Source organism: Martes martes (assembly GCF_963455335.1).
Source record: "Martes martes genome assembly, chromosome: 6".
Classification (NCBI taxonomy): Eukaryota; Metazoa; Chordata; class Mammalia; order Carnivora; family Mustelidae; genus Martes; species Martes martes.
This window is the reverse complement of record NC_137893.1, coordinates 33,049,548-33,063,539: the sequence shown is the minus strand read 5'-3', so window position 1 is coordinate 33,063,539 and position 13,992 is coordinate 33,049,548.

Genomic DNA, 13,992 nt, shown 5'->3' with positions numbered 1-13,992 from the left:
CCAGGGAATCCATCAGGTCCTGGGCTATTTTTTGGGGGGGAGGTTTTTAATCACTGCTTCAATCTCGTTACTAGATATTGGTCTATTCAGGTTGTCAATTTCTTCCTGATTCAGTTTTGGAAGTTTATAGGTTTCCAGGAATGCATCCATTTTGTCTAGGTTGCTTAACTTAATGTCATATAACTGTTTATAATAATTTCTGATGATTGTTTCTATTTCTTTGGTGTTAGTCATGATCTCTCCCTTTTCATTCGTAATTTTATTAATTTGGGTTCTCCCTCTTTTCTTTTGGATTAGTTTGGCCAGTGGTTTATCAATCTTATTGATTCTTTCAAAAAACAAACTTCTAGTTTTCTACTGTATCTCTAGTTTCTATCTCATTGATCTCTGCTCTAATCCTGATTATTTCTCTTCTTGTGTGTGGGGTTGGCTTAATTTGTTGTTGATTCTCTAGTTCTTTAAGGTGTTAAGAGATCTGGTGTATTCTGGATTTTTCAATTTTTTTGAGTGAGGCTTGGATGGCTATGTATTTTCCCCTTAGGGCAGCCTTTGCTGCATCCCATAGGTTTTGTACTGATGTGTCTTCATTCTCATTGGTTTCCATGAATTGTTTAAGTTCTTTGATTTCCTGGTTGATCCAAACATTTTTAAGCAGAGTGGTCTTTAGCTTCCAAGTGTTTGAATTCCTTCCATACTTTTTCTTGTGGTTGAGTTCCAGTTTCAAAGCATTTTGGTCTGAGAATATGCAGGGAATAATCTCAATCTTTAGGTATCAGTTGAGCCCTGATTTTGACCAAGTATGTGGTCTATTCTGGAGAAAGTTCCATGTGTACTTGAGAAGAATGAGTATTCTGTTGTTTTAGGGTGGAATGTTCTTTATATATGTATGATGTCCATCTGGTCTAATGTGTCACTAAATGCTCTGTTTCTTTATTGGTGTTCTGCTTGGATGATCTATTACTGAGAGTGGTGTGTTAAGATCCCCTACTATTAATGTATTCATATCAACATGACTCTTTATCTTGATTAACAGTTGTCTTATGTAGTTGGTTTCTCCCATATTGAGGGCATAAATATTTAGATTTGTTAGATCTTCTTGGCGGATAGATGTAGTGTCCTTTTTGATCTGTGACTACTGTCTTTAGCTTAAAATCTAATTTATCTGATATGAGAATCACTACCCCAGCTTTCTTTTGAGGCCCTTTGGCATGAAAGATAATGCAACAGATCTCTGTATGTTGACTTTATGTCTTGCAATTTTACTGAATTTATTTATTAGTTTTAATAGTTTCTGGTGGACTGTTCAGGGTTTTCAATAAATCGTATATCATCTGTAAATAATGAGACTTACTTTCTTTCAAATTTGGATGATTTTTCTTTTTCTTGCCTAATTGCTGTGTCTAAAATTTCCAAATCTATGTTGAAAAAAGTGGTGAGAGTGAGCATCCCTATTCCAGATCCTAAAGGAAAACTTTCAGCTTTTCATCATTGAATATGATAGGAAATGCTTTCAGCTTTTCATCATTGAATATGATGTTGACTATGGGCTTGTTCATATATAGTCTTTATTATGTTGCGGTGCATTCCCTCTACACTCACTTTATTGAGAGTTTTTTTCATATTTGTATGTTGAATTTTGTGAAATACTTTTTTCCAAATATATTGAGACGATCATATGATTTTTATCATTGATTTGGATTATATGTTGTATCACAGCAATTATTTGCAGATGTTGAACCCTCCTTCTGTCCTTGGAATAAATCTCACTTAATCACCAAGTATGATCCTTTCAAAAAATCATTGAATTTGATTTGCTAAGATTTTGTTGAGGATGTTTGTTAAGTATATGTGTTCATCAGGGATATTAGCCTATAATTTTCTTTTTTTATGGTATCCTTATCTGATTTTAGTATCAAGGTAACATTGGCCTCAGAAAAAGAGGTTGAAAGTGTGCCTTCTTCTTCTATTTTTGGAAGACTTTGAGAAAGATTGGTATTAATTCTTCTTTGAATGTTTGACAGAATTTACTAGTAAAACTGTCTGATCCTGAACTTTGGTTTATAGGCAGTTTTTAAAATTACTATTTCAATTTCCTTACTAGTAATCAGTCTGTTCAAGTTTTCGATTTCTTTATGGTGTAGTCTTTGAAGGTGATGTTTCTAGGAATTTAGCCATTTCTTCTTGGTTGTACAACTTATTGGCAAAAACTTGTTCATAGTAGTATTGTATAACTCTTTGTATATCTATAGTATCAGCTATAATGTCCCTTCTTTCATTTCTGATTTTATTTGAGCCCTCCGTTTTTTTTTTTTCTTGGTAAGTCTAAAGATTTGTCAGTCTTGTTTATCTTCTCAAAGAGCCAGTTCTTGATTTTATTGATCTTTTCAGTCTCTATTTCCTCACTTGATCTTAGCCAAAAGGCTGAGAAGCGATCAGTCTCTATTTCTTTATGCTTCAGTGTTTATTACCTTCCACTAATTTTGCACATTATTTTTCTTCTCTTTCTACCCCCTTTAAAGTTTAAAGTTAGGTAATTTAAAATTTTTCTTTTTTTCTTGAGGTAGCATTTATCACTGTGACCTTCCCCCTTAAAATTTCTTTTGCTGCTTCCCAGAAATTTTAGTATGCTGTATTTCCTTTCTGTTTGTCTCAAGGTATTTTTATTTTTGCCTTTGAGTTCCTTTTGGACTGGTTGTTTAGTAAAATCTTGTTTGTCTTCACATATTTCTGAATTTTCTAGTTTTGTGTTATAATTGATTTCTAGTTTCAGACCATTGCAGTTGGAAAAGGTGCCTCATATCAATTCAATTTTAAGTTGACCTTTGTGATAAGCACTGTGTGTTATATATGTGATGAGTCACTAAGTTTTACTCCTAAAACCAATATTATATTATATGTTAACTAACTAGAATTTAAATAAAAACTTGAAACAAAAAAATTATTAAGATTTTATTTTTATTTTTATTTTTTTTTTGTGGCCTAAGATATTATCTGTCCTGGAGAATATTTCATGAGTACTTGAGAAGAATGTGTATCCTGTTACTTTTGAATGGAATGTTCTGTATATATCTATTAAGTCCTTCAGGTCTAATAAGTCATTTGAAGCCAGTGTTTCCTATTGATTTTATGTATGGATAATCTATTTATTGATATAAGTTGTTAAGTTGCATTAAAGTCCTCTACTATTATGATATTGCTGTATCTTTTTCTCCCTTGGGTTTATTAATATTTGTGTTATATATTCAGATGCTACCATGTTGGGAGCACAAATATTTACAAATGTTACATTTTCTAATTGAATTGATCCCTTAATCAATATGTAATGCCCTTTATCTCTTATTACAGTCTTTCTTTTAAAGTCTATTTGTTTTAAAGTCTATTTTGTGGGAAAAAAGTATAGCCACCCCAGCTTTCTTTTGGTTTTTATTTTCATGGAATAGCTTTTTTTACCCATTCACTCTCAGTCTGTGTATGTCTAGTTCTAAAGTGTATCTCTTATAGGCAGAATATGGATAGGTTTCTTTTTAATTTGTTCAACCACTGCCTTTTGATTGGAAAATTTACTCCATTACATTTAAAGTAATTATTGATAGGTATGTACTTATTCTCATTTTGTACTTATTCTCTGCCTGTTTTCTAGTTCCTCTCTGTTTCTGTCTCCTTCTCTTGATCTCTTCCTTTCTGGTTTGATGACTTTCTTTAGTGTTATGTTTAGATTCCTTTTTTATTATCTTCCCTGCATCTACTATATGTTTTTGCTTGGTGATTACCAAGAAAATTTCTTTTTTTTTTTTAAACGTTATTTATTTATTTGACAGACAGAGATCACAAGTGAGCAGAGAGGCAGGCAGAAAGAGAGAGAGGAAGCAGGCTCCCCGCTGAGCAGAGAGCCTGATGCAGGGCTCAATCCCAGGACTCTGAGATCATGACCTGAGCCAAAGGCAGAGGCTTTAACCCACTGAGCCACCCAGGCACCCCTACCAAGAAAATGTCTTATTACAACTTATAACAATCTATTTTAAGTTGATGGCAACTTAAGTTTAGTGCATTTTAAAAGTCTACATTTTTACTCCCCCCCTCCCACATTTTGTTTTAGATATCATGTTTAAACATGTTTTTATCATAGATATCCCTTAAGTATTGTTGTTACAGTTATTTTTGCTACTTTTGTCTTTTAATCTTCATCTTAATGTTGTGATTAATATACTAACTTTACTATATATTTGCCTTTATGAGTGAGATTTATACTTTTTAATATTTTTGTTACTAATTAGTGTCCTTTATTTTTAGCTTAGAGAAGTTCCTTTAACATTTTTTATAAACCTGTTTAATGGTGAGACATTCCTTTAGCTTTTGCTTGTTTTTAAAAGTCTTTATCTTCCCTTTAATTCTGAATCACAACTGCTAGTTAGAGTATTCTCTGCTGGATTTTTTTTTTTCTTTTCATTTTGCGTCTATCATGCCACTTGCTCCTTGTCCTCAAAGTTTCTGATGAAATATCTCCTTTTATAGTTATATAAGTTTCCCTTAAAGGTAACCAGTTGCTTTTCTCCTCCTGGCTTTAAGATTATTTCCTGTCTTTAGCTTTTGATATTTTAATTATAATGTGTCTTTGTGTGGATTGCTTTGGGTTCATCTCATTTGGGACTCTCTGGACTTCCTGGATCTTGATGTCTGTTTCTTTCCCCAGCTTAGGGAAGTTTTCAGTGATTATTTGTTCCAATGAATTTTCTGCTTTTTTTTTTTTCCCTCTCTTTTCTTCTAAGAGGACTATAATGTGAATGTTCATCCATTTGATACCCCATAAATTCAAACTATCTTCACTTTTTAAAAAATTCTCTCTTTCTTTCTCTCTCTTTTTCTTTTCTGTTCTGATCACGTGAATTCCTGGGCTCTGTCTTCATATTCACTGATCCTTTCTTCTGCTTTATCTAGTCAGTTATTGAATGCCTCTAGTTTACTTTTTTTTTTTTTTTTTAAATTCAGTTATTGCATTCTTGGGTTCTGTGGCTTCTGTTTGGAACTTTCTTATATTTCTTATTTCTTTGTCAAAGTGCTCATTTTGTTCATACATTCTTCTCCCAGCTTTTGTGAGCAATTTTATGATCATACTTTGAATTCTTTGAGTAAATTACTTATCTCCATTTCATTAGGCTGTTGTGTTTTGTTGTTGTTGTTGTTTTTTTCCTTTTTTTTTCTTTTTTTGAGATTTTCTTTGTTGTGTGGAACATGCTCTGTTCCTCCATTTTGCTTGACTCTTTGTGTTGATCTCTATGCATTAGAGAAATAGTCACTTCTCTTAGTCTTAAATATTTGGCCTTGTTAAAAAGATGAAACTTACTGGTCAAGCCTGCCCAAGCTGTTTGTCTCCCTAACTTTTGTGATTGCCCAAGGTGACTATTTTATTTTTATAGCCCCCAGTAGTTGCAGGTATGCTGAGACTAATCAGCGTCCCAAGAAGAGGATCTTGGTCAGCATTTAGATTCAGGCTGATTAGAGTTTACACTCTCAAACAATCTTTTAAAGACTGCAAATACATACATTTCTGTAGGACCAGGAACAGGACCAGGCAATCTGGAGTTGTCCACTGGGAAGAAGTCACAAATATTGGTGCTCCAGGTGCAACACAGGTTGCTTTCTGGGAGATAACCAGTAAGCTGTACACAGGCAGAGAGGCATTGCAAAGATGCTGTTCCCCAGTCTACATTTCCTGAGAGACTTCCATAGCCTCTAGATGCATGCCAAGCCTGGAGACTTCCCCTAAAACTGAAGCTCAGTAAACACCTCTGATGGAGTTGCTAGGGGTGAGTTTCAGCCTGCTGTCTGTGCAGTGCCTTGAGGATGGTAGCCTGCCAAGAATTATCTCCCTAATTGTTTTAGTCCTATAGGACTCAAGAACATAAGCCCTATTGCCACTAGAGTCTGATAGTCAAGGAGCATCCCCTTGGCAGCAGCCACAAAAATAAGGACACCTTATAAAAACTGGGGTATCAGACATGTATAAGAGCTCACCTCCAAGAAAATGCTGGCACTCTGGAACACAGCAGAAGGAAAGCCCAAATATATTGCTCATTCTGTGAGGTGTCAGGAAAGGTTTACAGCTAACCCTTAGATCTGTGTTTAATTAAAGGCCTGCCCCTCAGGCTGCAGTGATGATGATAAGCTAATAGGCCTCTTTACATAAAGACTGAGCTCCTGGGAATGTTGCCTCTTGCTGTGCCCTGAGGGTGGCAACTGTTTCAGAACTCTTTCTCCATTGATTATAGTCCTATAGAACTTGTGATCCGATGCTCTATTGCTACCAGATTGAAGTGATGTAGAAGTTAACGTGGCAGCAGTGGCAAAAATTAGGGCACCAGACAAGGGTATAAGCTTTTTTTTCCTATAAGATAGCAGTTATCTGGAGTGAGGCAGAGGGAGAGTGCAAATATTGCCTTCATCAGCCTCTGTTCCCCGAGAGCCCCTCCTTGATCCCTATAAATGTACCAGATCAGAAGCCTTCTCCAGGCCAAAGCTCCCGGACAAGCAAATAGACTTCTTTTTTAGAAAGACTGGAGTATATTTCAGTCTCCTAACTGTGCAGTGCCTTGGGAGTGGTAGTTTGCCAAGAAATATATCTCTGATTGTGATAGTCCAATGGGACCCAAGAATGCAACTTCTCTGGCCTCCTGAGCCAGGTGACTAAGGTTGTAGCCACAAAAATTGGGTCACTAGGTATGTGTAAAATCTCCCTCTGGGAGACACAGGTTCTCTGGGGTATGGCAGAGAGAACATGTGACATGTATCCCATGGGTGAGTCTGCATAAGGATCCTTTAAAATGTCCCTCACTTGACCACAGCCACAAGTGACTCCAAGCTTCATTGGTTTTAAAGCCAGATGTTCTGGGCACTCATTTCTCTCAGGTGCTGGTGTTAACGTTTGGGGTATGAACCCTTCAGTCCCCAGGGAGAAGTTCCAGGTTTGGGTTCCCTCCCAATTGTGAGTTGCCATGTCCCAAATGGGGTTTATTGTCTCAGTCTTTCCTGCCAGTTTCGAAATGGTTTCACTTTCATTTGCCTAATGTCGATTGGTAACTCTGCCAGTTTTTAGGTTTGTTTCAGAGGAAAATGATTCATATTTGGTGTAGATTTGGTGTGTATGTGGGACGAGTAGAATTCAGGATCTTCCTATATTGCTATCTTGAACCAGAACCTGAGTTTCAATAATTTGTGTCTTTCAGTATATGGGGAGTGATTCTTTTCCTACCCTTTCATAAGTTATATTAATTTGTGGCCTATAGTTGTTCATAGTATTCTCTTAAAATCTTTTGCACTTCATAAGATGGGTAGTGATGGTCTCTTCAATTTCTTTCTTCCTTCTTTTCTTCCTTTCTTCCTTCCTTCCTTCCTTCCTTCCTTCTTTCCTTGTAACCTCTATACTCAATGTAGGTTTTAAACTCATGACCCTGAGATCAAGTCACATGCTCTATTGACTGAGCCAGCCAGGTGCTCCTCTTTAATTTTTGATTTTGGTAATTTGAGTATTCTGTCTCTGTCTTTTTGTTTTGTTTTGTTTTAGAAATTAATAAGCTAATTCCAAAATCCATATGTGACCACAACTTGAAAGAGAAGAATAAAATTGAGAAATTAATTCTACTTGATTCTAAGATAAATATTTTCTTCAATACTTTAGAAATATTACTCCACTGACTTTTTGTTTACATTGTTTTTCATGAGAAATCTGCTGTCCTTCTTTTTCCCCTTGCATTTCTGTTTAACCTTTTAAATTTTTGTTGCTTCTGAGATTTTTCTCTTATCTCTCATTTTGAACAATTTGATTATAATATGTCTTAATTTCATTTTTTTATTGTACTTGCAACTTGTGGAGTTTATTGGATCTCTGGGTTTATACTTTTCATAAAATTTGGAAGATTTTTATTAATTTCTACAAATTTTTCTTTTCTGTTTTTTCTCCTTTCTCTCTTTTGGGGGCTCCATACATGTATATTAGGTCCCTTGAAGTTTCCCACAGCTCAATATTTTTTCTTTTTTCTTTTAAGGTTTTATTTATTTATTTGGCAGACAAAAATCACAAGTAGGCAGAGAGGCAGGAAAAGGGAGAGAGGGGAGGAAGCAGGCTCCCCACCGAGCAGAGAGCCTGATGTGAGGCTCAATCCCAGGACCCTGGGATCATGACCTGAGCCGAAGGCAGAGGCTTTAACTCACTGAGGCACCCAGGCACCTCACCACAGCTCAATTTTTTAAAAATTGATCTATTGAAATATGATTCACATGCCAAAGAATTCACTACAGTGCATCATTCAATTTTTTCTAGTATACAGCTCTGTAAATATACTAACAACCATTGAGCTTTAATACTCAAAAAAATGAGCTATGTTTATTTTTAAATTATTTTTCTGTGTATTTCATTTTTAATAGTTTCTCTTGCCATATCTTCAAGGTCACTAGTATTTTCTTCTCCTTTCTTTTGCAACATATAGTCTGTAAGTACTCTCATCCAGTGTATTTTTCATTTCAGACATTGTAGTTTCATATCTAGAAGTTTGATTTGGGTCTTTTATATATCCTCTAATTCTGTACTTAACTTTTTAAATAGATGGAAGAAAACTATAAGGGTTATTTTAATTAAATTTCTGCTATTTTTAACAATAATTTTGCATCAATTTCAACTGGTTGATATTTTTCTTCATTATGTGTCATATTTTCCTGATTACAAATCATGAAATTAACCTTGTTGGATGCTGAGTAATTTTACATTTCTATAAATATTTCTGTGCTTTGTTATGGAATTTAGCTAAATACTAAAAACAGTTTGATCTTTTGAGTCCCTTCTTTTAAGTTAGTTTTTTTCAGCGGGAATAGAACAGCTATTAATCTACACCTAGATTAGCTTAGAAAAAGCCCTCATATGTACTCTATCTAAATGGCCCATATATTATGAAGTTTTTTCAGTCTGGCTAGTGGAAACAGGCGCATTCTTAGTCCTAAATGGGCACAAGTACTGTTTCTTCTAATCATTTAGGATGATTCTTTTCCCACCATTGGGTATTTTCTCACACTCATGTTTCATCAATATTCAGCTATATTCTCCAGGAGGACCCTCTACAGATCTGATATTTTCTCTGTGCACATATCTCCCATCTTTGTTACCATTTCCTGAAAATTCACTCTTACTCTCTTCAGAATCTCAACTCTGAGATTCACATTAGGGATTGTGCCAGTTCCATCTGGGCTCTTGCTTACTGTCCTACTGCTTACAAACCCTCTTGAGGCTTTAAACTGAGGTAATTGTAGCACCAACCTTACTTGTTTTCTGTCCATCAGGAATCACTTCATTGCCTGATGGCCAGTATCTTCAAAACTTTTATATTTTGTTCACTTGTTTCGTTTGCTTCAGCCAGGAGGGTAAATCCAGTCCCTTTGTTTCAATTTCAGCCAAGGACAGAAGTGTCCTCCTTGTTCATTTTTACTGAAGCTTTACTTACCTAATATAAAATTGGACCACCTGGTGAGAAGCATAAACTCACAAAAGCAATTAATGGACCTCTAATTTCTTGTTGTTTTTTTTTTTTCTCTACCACTTTTCTATACCAGTATATAATTTTTTTAAGTTTGTAAAGAAATATTATAGAAGATAAGTAAGGAAATCTTGTTTAAAGAAATCTTATACTGACTCACCCAGTTAATAACAGTCTGAATTGTGATGAATACCAGTCTCATATTTCTTTAATTTTCATCAAAACTCATCAACTCCTCAACATTTTCCATGTTCCCAAATAGTAGCTGTTAGTGCTCTCTGACTACAAAAACAGATGATGCCTATGCATAATGAAAACCAAATTTTATCAGTATTTTCTACTCAGTTTGACACTTTTGTTTGTGTTCTTTATTATGCCCAGAATCTACTGATTGGAATTAGGGTTTTGTTTTTTTTTAATAACTTTGTTCTAATGTTAAACCTATTATTTGAACTTTGCTATCATGAGTTTTTCAATAACCTTTTTTTTATTTTTAAGAAAAAATTGTAGTGTTAAATCTTGGCAGTAGCTGGCCAAGATGCTAAAATGATGATACAGTATTTACATTGTATTAAAAGTGTCCTCTGTAATGCAATTCACTTTTTGACCATTTGTCCATATATTAACATTGCTGGGTGACACTGAAGCCCTTTCTGTACTTCATATTGAGCAATTTAAGCTTTGGCTCAATCTGTGTAGGCAATGACTAGGAGGAATTATCAGGTGCTGATGGGTTGTTGGGGAGACAAGGACTTAAAAAAGAAGGATGGAAACTAGGCCACTATTTATGCTGGGTACCAAAGATTATGCTAAATTAAAAGAAGTTGCTGTATTTCTGACCTCTACAAAGGGACAGATATAAACCTTTGAATTTTATATTATTATTGAAACATGAAAACTAAAATTAGAAATGATAATAGACAGGCTTTGACTAACATTCAAAAAAACAATGGTGTTACCCAATAATTTTCTTAATTATCTCTTGCATTGTATATTATGCCATCAGATTTAAATAAAAAAAGATACACAACATTTATTTGTTTGATTTTACTTGGAGGCTTATGAAAATATCTCTAAATTTTTCATAGTATTTATAAATAATAATTTAAAAATTACTGAAATATGCTTTTTGTATTGATTTAAACCTAAATATATTTTATTTCTAAAGGAACCAGAAAATGGAAAAATTTTTGCTTTAAATAGTGATCAAGTAGTAATAGATCAGTTCATATGTAATGCATAAAAATAAATTACCTTTCTCTTAAACATGTTTTATGTTGATCAGTTTTTATGGTTGAACTGACTTCTATATTTAAGTATTTATGGTAAGTATATTTAAAGTTAAAAGAACTTTTTATAACAGTTCATTGAGTTTATTGAATAGTTCACATACTCTCAGTATTCCTTTTCTTTCGGTACATGCATGAATGTTATTCTACAGTTGATCATGCATAAGCTTGTGGGGTTTTTTATATTTTCTGATAATGTTTAATAATCTTATCTATAGAAGACTCCTATTAATTCTTAATTTCTTATTAAATCTCTACATGAATTCAATTTAGGAATTTAAGGATTTCAGCATTAACTTGAGAAAGTTTATTATTCAAAAGAAAAAAAGAAAGAAACCTTTAAGAAGGAACAGTTTCCAATGTCTTTTGTCTTGTTTTTATTTCTTTTTTTCTCTTTCCTTCTTTCTCTCTCTCTTTCTTTCTTTTTTTATGCCATGCACTAGTGCTGGCTCTCTGAGAGCCAGACACAAAATGAGAGTGACATGTCAAACACATGGATATCAAGGATGTGGTTACCTTAGCAACAGGAGGCGTATAAAAGCCCTCAGAACTTCCATTCCTACTCCTGGGACATTTCAGTGTTTCAGATACTGTAAATACTGGTGAATATGATGTCTCTAAAAGACATCACAAACATTAAAGTATTATAATGTAAAGTAACCCAAGTTTTTCTCATAGGACCGAAAAAGCAAATTATGATTCACTCCCTTCCTGAAAATGGGTTAGTGTTGGTCTAAGCTAAAGACAGAACAATGCTTCTGGACTTTATATTCTATAAAAATAGAAGCTACATTGAGTTTCATGGATTTACACATATCTGTGGAATTTCAAGTTGTGTTATAACTTTTGAAAAATTTGTTAGACTAATACTAATTTTAATTTCTTTTGAATTATAAAATGCATTAAAATTCTGAATTACTGTAGAAATGATATTGGGAGGATGTTCCTTAGAGATTAGAGACTTTCAAAAATGTAGTGAAAGTCGGTGTGCTCTTGTAGATGGTTGAACTATGAGAATTAGATCTGCAACTGGATGGGAAGGTCCTTCTGAAGTTTTACCAAAGTAAAAATAATTTTTATTTTTAGTAAGAAAGACCTACTTTCATCACTACAGACTACATTAAAAAAAAGTCTTGTTTGTGCTGTAGTATTAGCAATGGAAAACATTCTAAATTTATCTATGTATCTATCAATCTAAACTAACTTGTACTGTCTCTTGCTGATATTCTTCATCATTATGTCTGGGCTTTCCTCTCATTGAAAAATTTCATAATACTTTTCTGTAGGGAAAATTAATATCCTCTTTCCCTCCCTCCCTCCCTCTCTTTTTCATGTCTGTCATGTTCTCTTTCTTTCTTTCTATTTATCTAACTTGTATATTAAATGGTCCATAATACTCACAAATATGAAGTGTATTGACCATTTTTCTCTGTGAAAAAAAGACTTTGGTTCTTAAATTTGCTAAACAGAGTGGTATATTTGAACCCTTGATTTCTCATATTACTCACATTTCAACCAACATCTTCATTGTTAGAAGACTCAATGAGGAATCAACCATGATCTAGCACTTTTTGATAAGTCTATATGACAGATAACAGCTAATAGTTCAAAGATTCCAACAGATATGCTCACTCTTTATCATCTAAACTTTTTGTTTGTACCACATAGAGGCTAAATCATCTTAAAGCAAAGTTCCCAGGACCTATTATCCCAACTCACTTCAGAAATCTCTTCACTGAATTATGATTTACTGTTATGTTATGCTATCAGGATTTATGAAAGATCAATATAAGAATCACCTATTAGAAATATGGTCTGTGTCTGTACAAAACATGGCTTGAAAATTTCAGCCACTGTTATACAGGAAATCATGCAATAGAATTTTTTTCTTAATTTAGTTTCAGAAATTTTCCTCTGTCAATTTGTGTATCTCTTTCCTTTCTGTGTATTTCTTTGTCAGAAAATGACAACTATATAAATCAATATATCTTCTTTTTTTTTTAAGATTTTATTCATTTATTTGACAGAGAGAGAGAGAGAGAGCACAAGCAGGCAGAGTGGCAGGCAGAGGGAGAGAGAGAAGCATGCTCCCTGTTGAGCAAAGAGCCCAATGCAGGGCTCCATCCCAGGACTTTGGTATCATGACCTGAGCCAAAGGCAGCTGCTTAGCCAACTGAGCCACCCGGGCATCCCTCAATATGTCTTCTAAAGGAAGTTTTAATACTCAGGATCTTAAACAGATTGGCAAGTTGTGATAGTAACAGTTATCACTTGTTGAGTGTATACTACATGCCAGACCTAGTTCTAAGTATCTTATGCATATTGGCCCTTGTAAGTCTCACTGTGAGGTTAGAACTATTCTTATCACCATTTTACAGAAGAGAGTATTAGGGTAAAGAGGAATATACATTGTGTGAGTAGTGGAGCCAGGATTTAAGGCAGTGTGGCTCTGGGAATTATGTTTTTAATGACAAAGCACTTTACTCTGAACTAGTCATGAGATGAGCCTGCTTCCTCTTTTCTCCTTCTTTCTACATCTGAGAGGCACCTTCATACAGACTGCCAGTTCTCAAAGCCCTGTTTCTGACTCAGCAGCATCAAGTGGGGCCCTGCAATGTGCGTTTTAACAAGCCCTTTGGTGATTCTGATGCATGTTAAAGTCTAAGAACCACTGGTATAGAAGAATGAGAGAATTTTGGTCACAGAAGTGAATTCAGATCTTGTTCCACTGCTCTGTAGCTCTATGACTTTGCATATATTAATTAACCTTTCTGAGTTGATTTTCTAGTAAATGAAGCCAAGATAGTAAATCTGTTTAGATTTTTGTGAAGATTAGTTATTGCTTGCTGTTCAATTTTACTGTTTTCATTATATTTAATATTACATTTTGTCCTTGCTCTTGTGTTTAAAAAGATATAGTATTAAATAAATAAAATACAAATCTCAGCATCAGCATCACACAATAAATCACATACACTGAGTACTATGTAAAACTTTTATATATCTTCACATTCTGTAAGTCATTACACACATAAAATTTAAAAAACATATTGCATATACAAAATTTATATATAATATATCTTTTTAAGTATATATAGTCTATTATAGACACAAAATTTATCTATATGTACATATAGATATAGTTACAACACTGTATGACATATTTCCATTTTATCATTATTATC